The sequence below is a fragment of the Anopheles coustani genome (assembly GCF_943734705.1).
Source record: "Anopheles coustani chromosome X unlocalized genomic scaffold, idAnoCousDA_361_x.2 X_unloc_92, whole genome shotgun sequence".
NCBI classification, from domain to species: Eukaryota; Metazoa; Arthropoda; class Insecta; order Diptera; family Culicidae; genus Anopheles; species Anopheles coustani.
Window position 1 is genome coordinate 81,679 of NW_026525206.1, and position 7,223 is coordinate 88,901.

At 48.5% G+C, this 7,223-nt stretch overlaps 1 non-coding gene across 1 annotated transcript; it reads left to right on the forward strand.

Annotated features, from left to right (window-relative positions):
* The first annotated feature begins 6,916 nt into the window (after positions 1-6,916).
* Positions 6,917-7,071, forward strand: LOC131271089 (5.8S ribosomal RNA). The gene has a single exon (XR_009180066.1). It is a non-coding gene; the product is annotated as a 5.8S ribosomal RNA (ribosomal RNA).
* The last annotated feature ends 152 nt before the right edge of the window (positions 7,072-7,223 follow it).

Genomic DNA, 7,223 nt, shown 5'->3' on the forward strand with positions numbered 1-7,223 from the left:
CCTCAATGAACCGAACACTATGAACAAATGGCCAGAAACGTTATAACTATCCAAACATCCTACTATCTAGCGAAAGTCATCACGATGGAACCATACAATGATCTTAACCTATAGCGCTCACCTATTCCTACCCAGAGTGCAAGTGAACAGATTGCCCACCCTTACCAGTTCACAACCACGTGATCGACTAACATACCGAGGTTACCACAAGTCAAAGTTATACGTTTACAAGCGCAAGACCAATCGAAAACCCCGAAAGCAATCTCGACCCAAAATGTATTATCCGTGAGTGTAGTCGAGTCTCGTACTCGTCATCTGTAATCGTCGGATAGAATATCCAGTACACGGTTGTCTTTCCAAATGAAATCTACATACAGAACTCGCTCTTGGCAAATGGGTGGCATTGGCGCAATCAGGAGCGAGTTCCCGTCCGGGTGCCAAGTGATTGGCAAATGTCTGGGGGAAAGCAACCATATGTTGATTTGTCTGTTAGTGTACTGGGTGTTTGAGGTATGTAGTATCCACGCTTGGTTGGGTGTGTCAGAGGACCATGGATGCGTTCACAACCCCAATTGGGGTACATCGGGAATGATTTTGTGGAACCGATGTGCCCGGCACACACTAAGTTTTGTTGCAAGTTAATAGTGTGCCATGTCCGGGGGGGTTGTGATTAAACTCTGGTGAATTGCGTACTGTGGTGATTGGGGTATGAAAGCCCCGCAGTTGCAATGATCGGACGCGCCTAGCGTGTCCTTTAGTTGATGGTAGGGAAATGAAGGCCCTTGTCAGCTCACCTAAGTATTCATGGAAGTTTGGCATAAGGTCGCTGTGGTAGGGGTATGAAGGCCCCGTCAGCGCATGCACAATCGGGCGCACGTGCGCTTAGCGGAGTCGAATGCCGCTCAAGTGCCTGTCCGGTGCATCGGGTGTGTGTGATACGAGGGCAATGAGGTTCGCACGGGGGCTCGCCTCCCGTGTGCTACCGGACTTGACAACATATAGAACGTGGTGTTTGCTCCTCCGGGTGCAATGGGACAATGAACATTCGAACGCAAAGTCGGAATTCTGGTTGATCCTACCAGTAATATACGCTCGTCTCAAAGGTTAAGCCATGCATGTCTAAGTACAAACAGATTTAATGTGAAACCGCATAAGGCTCAGTATAACAGCTATAATTTACGAGATCATCAACCTAGTTACTTGGATAACTGTGGAAAATCTAGAGCTAATACATGCAACATGCCAGGACCCTCGCGGGAACTGGTGCACTTATTAGTCAAACCAATCGCGGGTTCTCCGTGTCATTGAGTTGAAGTCTGGATAATGATGCTGATCGTATGGTCTCGCACCGACGACAGATCTCGCAAATATCTGCCCTATCAACTATGGATGGTAGTATAGAGGACTACCATGGTTGCAACGGGTAACGGGGAATCAGGGTTCGATTCCGGAGAGGGAGCCTGAGAAATGGCTACCACATCCAAGGAAGGCAGCAGGCGCGTAAATTACCCAATCCCGGGACGGGGAGGTAGTGACGAGAAATAACAATATGAAACTCTTTAATGATGTTTCATAATTGGAATGAGTAGAGCATAAATCCTTCTACGAGGATCAAGTGGAGGGCAAGTCTGGTGCCAGCAGCCGCGGTAATTCCAGCTCCACTAGCGTATATTAAAATTGTTGCGGTTAAAACGTTCGAAGTTGATACTTGTCCAACACAGTCCGGCTCCGCCGACCCGGTCAACCCGTGGTCGGTGGGCCAAGTCGGAATCTGGTTGCGACTCAATGGTGTGGTAGGGCACCAAGTCTGTGTCATGGTGTGCCCTTCAACGGGTGCAAGTGTAACATAGAGCTCGACCGCTCACGTTTACCTTGAACAAATTAGAGTGCTTAAAGCAGGGTGCCCAAACGCCCTAGAATAATCTTGCATGGAATAATGGAATACGACCTTGGTCTAATCTTTCATTGGTTTGTACTCAGACCGGAGGTAATGATTAACAGAAGTAGTTGGGGACACTAGTATTACGGCGCGAGAGGTGAAATTCGTAGACCGTCGTAAGACTAACTAAAGCGAAGGCATTTGTCAAGGATGCTTTCTTTAATCAAGAACGAAAGTTAGAGGATCGAAGGCGATTAGATACCGCCCTAGTTCTAACCGTAAACGATGCCAACTAGCAATTGGGAGACGCTACAACCAGGTGCTCTCAGTAGCTTCCGGGAAACCAAAGTCAGGTTCCGGGGGAAGTATGGTTGCAAAGTTGAAACTTAAAGGAATTGACGGAAGGGCACCACAATGAAATGGAGCTTGCGGTTCAATTTGACTCAACACGGGAAAACTTACCAGGTCCGAACTTATGGAGGTGAGACAGATTAATAGCTCTTTCTCAAATTTAAGGGTAGTGGTGCATGGCCGTTCTTAGTTCGTGGATTGATTTGTCTGGTTAATTCCGATAACGAACGTGACTCACATATGCTAACTAGAACGCAGTCAGCGTTAATGCGTCGATGCCGATTGGAACGGGTTAGGACCTTTCGGTGGAGTATGACCTGACACCTTCGCTGTTCGTGTGCGCAAGTGCACTTACGGTACGCTGCTTAGCAGGACAATTTGTGTTTAGCAAAATGAGATCGAGCGATAACAGGTCCGTGATGCCCTTAGATGTTCTGGGCTACACGCGTGCTACAATGTGGGTAGCAGCGTGTCTCCTATTCCGAGAGGAACGGGAAATCACTCAAATACTCACTTAGTAGGGATTATGGATTGCAATGGTCCATATGAACTCGGAACTTCTAGTAAGTGCTGGTCATCAGCCAGCGTTGAATACGTCCCTGCCCTTTGTACACACCGCCCGTCGCTACTACCGATGGATTATTTAGTGAGGTCTTTGGAGATGATCGTTCGCTGGATCCTCGTGAACCGCGTCTGCTTTATCGAAGTTGACCGAACTTGATGATTTAGAGGAAGTAAAAGTCGTAACAAGGTTTCCGTAGGTGAACCTGCGGAAGGATCATTAGTGGCCAAGTGATCCTTCCAGAAGTCCGAACCTGCGGGTTGAGACTTCGGCACAAGTTGCCATATGATAATTGACGAAACACTATAGAAGTCCGAACCTGCGGGTTGAGACTTAGGCACAAGTTGCCATATGAACATTGACGAAACACTATGAAGTCCGAACCTGCGGGTTGAGACTTAGGCACAAGTTGCCTTATACATGACTTCGAACAAATACACAAGTCCGAACCTGCGGGTTGAGACTTAGGCACAAGTTGCCATATGAAAGTTGACGAAACACTAACAAGTCCGAACCTGCGGGTTGAGACTTAGGCACACGTTGCCTTATACATGACTTCGAACAAATACACAAGTCCGAACCTGCGGGTTGAGACTTAGGCACAAGTTGCCTTATACATACATTGGCCAAATAAACAGAAGTCCGAACCTGCGGGTTGAGACTTAGGCACAAGTTGCCATATTATATTCGATCAAACACTAAGTAGTCCGAACCTGCGGGTTGAGACTCAAGACCGTAACAAGATGTCACTATACAAGTCCGAACCTAAGGGTTGAGACTTAATGCGATCTAGATACCAAGTTGACATCCAATACCTGTTGAGCAAAACCAAAGATTCCCTGTTCTCGAATGATTACACTATATAACAGGGAATCTTGAAGAAATCAAGCAAGCGTGAAACAAAGTCATCACTTGGGCATGCTCGATAGCCAACCACATGACCTTAACCTAAGAGAGCATGCAAACCACATGATACCTATAAACGATTAACCCGCCCTAGTTCAATCGTTCACCAAGTGATGACTTCAGTATGGCTAAGAGAAAAACTTTTAAATGGGAAAAACTCTAAGTCCGAACCTCCGGGTTGAGACTTCCGCGTCGGAGGTGGGCGCACCTCCTATCCGAAAGATGGTGAATCAGGGGTGTTCGATCAGCAATGGTCGGATGCCCCGTCGTAGTCCAACTATGACAATCAAAGTCAAGACCTCCGGGTTGAGACTTTCCGCGAGTACAAGCATAAAGGAACACGGACCAAGCCGTACCGAGAGAATCGGTACTAGAGCCCTCGTGGTTCTACATTGAGAGAGCCCTCGTGGTTCTCATTAGGGGCTTTATGCAAGTCGTACTCAATACTGTGGTGTGAAGTATAAAGTATAGTCTTCGCCTGGTCCACGCTGCTTCGGCGGTCCTGGGTAAGATAGTTCATTCTAGCTTGCCCTATAGTGGAATGAGGACACTTAATGCTTCGTCTTTTAGCGGCGGCTAGACTCCTCCTCACGGGGAACGAGTTGACGCACACAGCGGCGGCTTACGCACTATGGCAATCATGGATGCCTGAAGATTCCGTGAAGTTCTCCCCTGGTCCACGCTGCCTCGGCAGTCCTGGGTAAAATGGAATATTTCCAGCTTGCCCTATAGTGGAAGAGGACTATCCAACAATACAAAGTCAAGACCTCCGGGTTGAGACTTTCCGCGTCGGTGGTGTCGCGCACCGCCTATCCGAAAGATGGTGTAACAGGGGTGTTCGATCAGCAATGGTCGGATGCCCCGTCATAGTCCAACTATGACAACCAAAGTCAAGACCTCCGGGTTGAGACTTTCCGCGTCCGGAGGTACGCGTACCGCCTACCCGAAAGATGGTGTGCTTCTGGGGTATTCGATGAGTCGGATACCCCGTCGTAGTCCAACTATGACAATACAAAGTCAAGACCTCCGGGTTGAGACTTCCGCGTCGGAGGTGCGCGCACCGCCTACCCGAAAGATGATGAATCAGGGGTGTTCGATCAGCAATGGTCGGATGCCCCGTCGTAGTCCAACTATGACAATCAAAGTCAAGACCTCCGGGTTGAGACTTCCGCGTCCGGAGGTACGCGTACCGCCTACCCGAAAGATGGTGAATCAGGGGTGTTCGATCAGCTATGGTCGGATGCCCCGTCGTAGTCCAACTATGACAATCAAAGTCAAGACCTCCGGGTTGAGACTTTCTGCGAGTACATGCATAAAGGAACACGGACCAAGCCGTACCGAGAGAATCGGTACTAGAGCCCTCGTGGTTCTACATTGAGAGAGCCCTCGTGGTTCTCATTAGGGGCTTTATGCAAGTCGTACTCAATACTGTGGTGTGAAGTATAAAGTATAGAGTCCTCCACTGGTCCACGCTGCTCCGGCGGTCCTGGGTAAGATAGTTCATTCTAGCTTGCCCTATGTGGAAGAGGACTCAATACCCTACCTGTTGAGCTTGAAACAAAGTCATCACTTGGGCATGCTCATATTGCCATACAATATTCCATTATCTACTAATGAGCATGCAGCTATATGATTATAACCTGTAAACGATTACCCCGCCGTAGTTCAGCGCTTCAACCAAGTGATGACTTCAGTATGGCTAGTGTGTGAAGTATAAAGTATAGTCCTCCCCTGGTCCACACTGCTTCGGCGGTCCTGGGTAAGATAGTTAGTTCTAGCTTGCCCTATGTGGAAGAGGACACCATACTTAATACTGTGGTGTAATGAACAAAGTATAGTCCTCCACTGGTCCACGCTGCTTTGCAGTCCTGGGTAAGATAGTTAATTCTAGCTTGCCCTATGTGGAAGAGGGCATACAAGACAAAGTATAGTTCTCCCCTGGTCCACGCTGCTTCGGCGGTCCTGGGTAAGATAGTTAATTCTAGCTTGCCCTATGTGGAAGAGAGCATACATGAACCAAGAACGAAGGTTATGATCGAGGAATGATTCGACAACTCACCGATGGTATGAAATGTGAAGAATTCAAGCAAGCACACAATCAAGTCATCACTTGGGCATGCTCGATAGCCAACCCTATGACATTAACCTAGTAGAGCATGCGAAAACCAATATATATACAAGTAATGTAAACGATGCCCCTCCCTAGTTCAGCGCTTCAACCAAGTGATGACTTCAGAATGGCTAAATCAAATCGGTTCAAAACATACCATCGGTACCCTATTGAAACACACAAGTCGATATCAAACCTCATGATTGTGTAGTCCTCCACTGGTCCACGCCGCTTCGGCGGTCCTGGGTAAGATAGTTCATTCTAGCTTGCCCTATGTGGAAGAGGGCACATTACTCAATACTGTGGTGTGAAGTATAAAGTTCAGTTCTCCCCTGGTCCACGCTGCTTCGGCGGTCCTGGGTAAGATAGTTCATTCTAGCTTGCCCTATGTGGAAGAGGACACTTAATACTTCGTCTCTAAGCGGCGGCTTGACTCCTCCCTACGGGGAACGGGTTTACGCGCACAGCGGCGGCTTACGCACTATGGCAGTCATGGATGCCTTACGTTTCTATGAAAAGTGTGTTCCTCCCCTGGTCCACGCTGCTTCGGCAGTCCTGGGTAAGATAGTTAGTTCTAGCTTGCCCTATGTGGAAGAGGACACGTAGACTTACTGTGGTGTGAAGTATAAAGTTCAGTTCTCCCCTGGTCCACGCCGCTTCGGCCGTCCTGGGTAAAATGGATTCATCCAGCTTGCCCTATGTGGAATGAGGACACTTTATGCTTCGTCTCTAAGCGGCGGCTTGCTCCTCCCTACGGGGAACGGGTATACGCGCACAGCGGCGGCTTACGTTATGGCAGTCATGGATGCCTTACGTTTCCATGAAAAGTGTGTTCCTCCCCTGGTCCACGCTGCTTTGGCAGTCCTGGGTAAGATAGTTAGTTCTAGCTTGCCCTATGTGGAAGAGGACACGTAGACTTACTGTGGTGTGAAGTATAAGGTTCAGTTCTCCCCTGGTCCACGCCGCTTCGGCCGTCCTGGGTAAAATGGATTAATCCAGCTTGCCCTATGTGGAATGAGGACACTTTATGCTTCGTCTCTAAGCGGCGGCTTGCTCCTCCCTACGGGGAACGGGTATACGCGCACAGCGGCGGCTTACGCAAGTTAGTCACCCTCGGCAGTGGATCACTCGGCTCATGGATCGATGAAGACCGCAGCTAACTGCGCGTCATAATGTGAACTGCAGGACACATGAACATTGATAAGTTGAACGCATATTGCACGTCGTGGGAACCTACCATGATGTACAGATGACTGAGCGCTTATATTTGAGAAATGTATCGCATACATTTAACTACGCCGTGACACCCGTCACGAGACGTGCACCATGATGTTAACTAGGGTCGCGACGACCCGCTAGCATTAAAGAACCCGTGGTTTACAATATACTGGCATTGGAATTCGAAGTATTTAGAG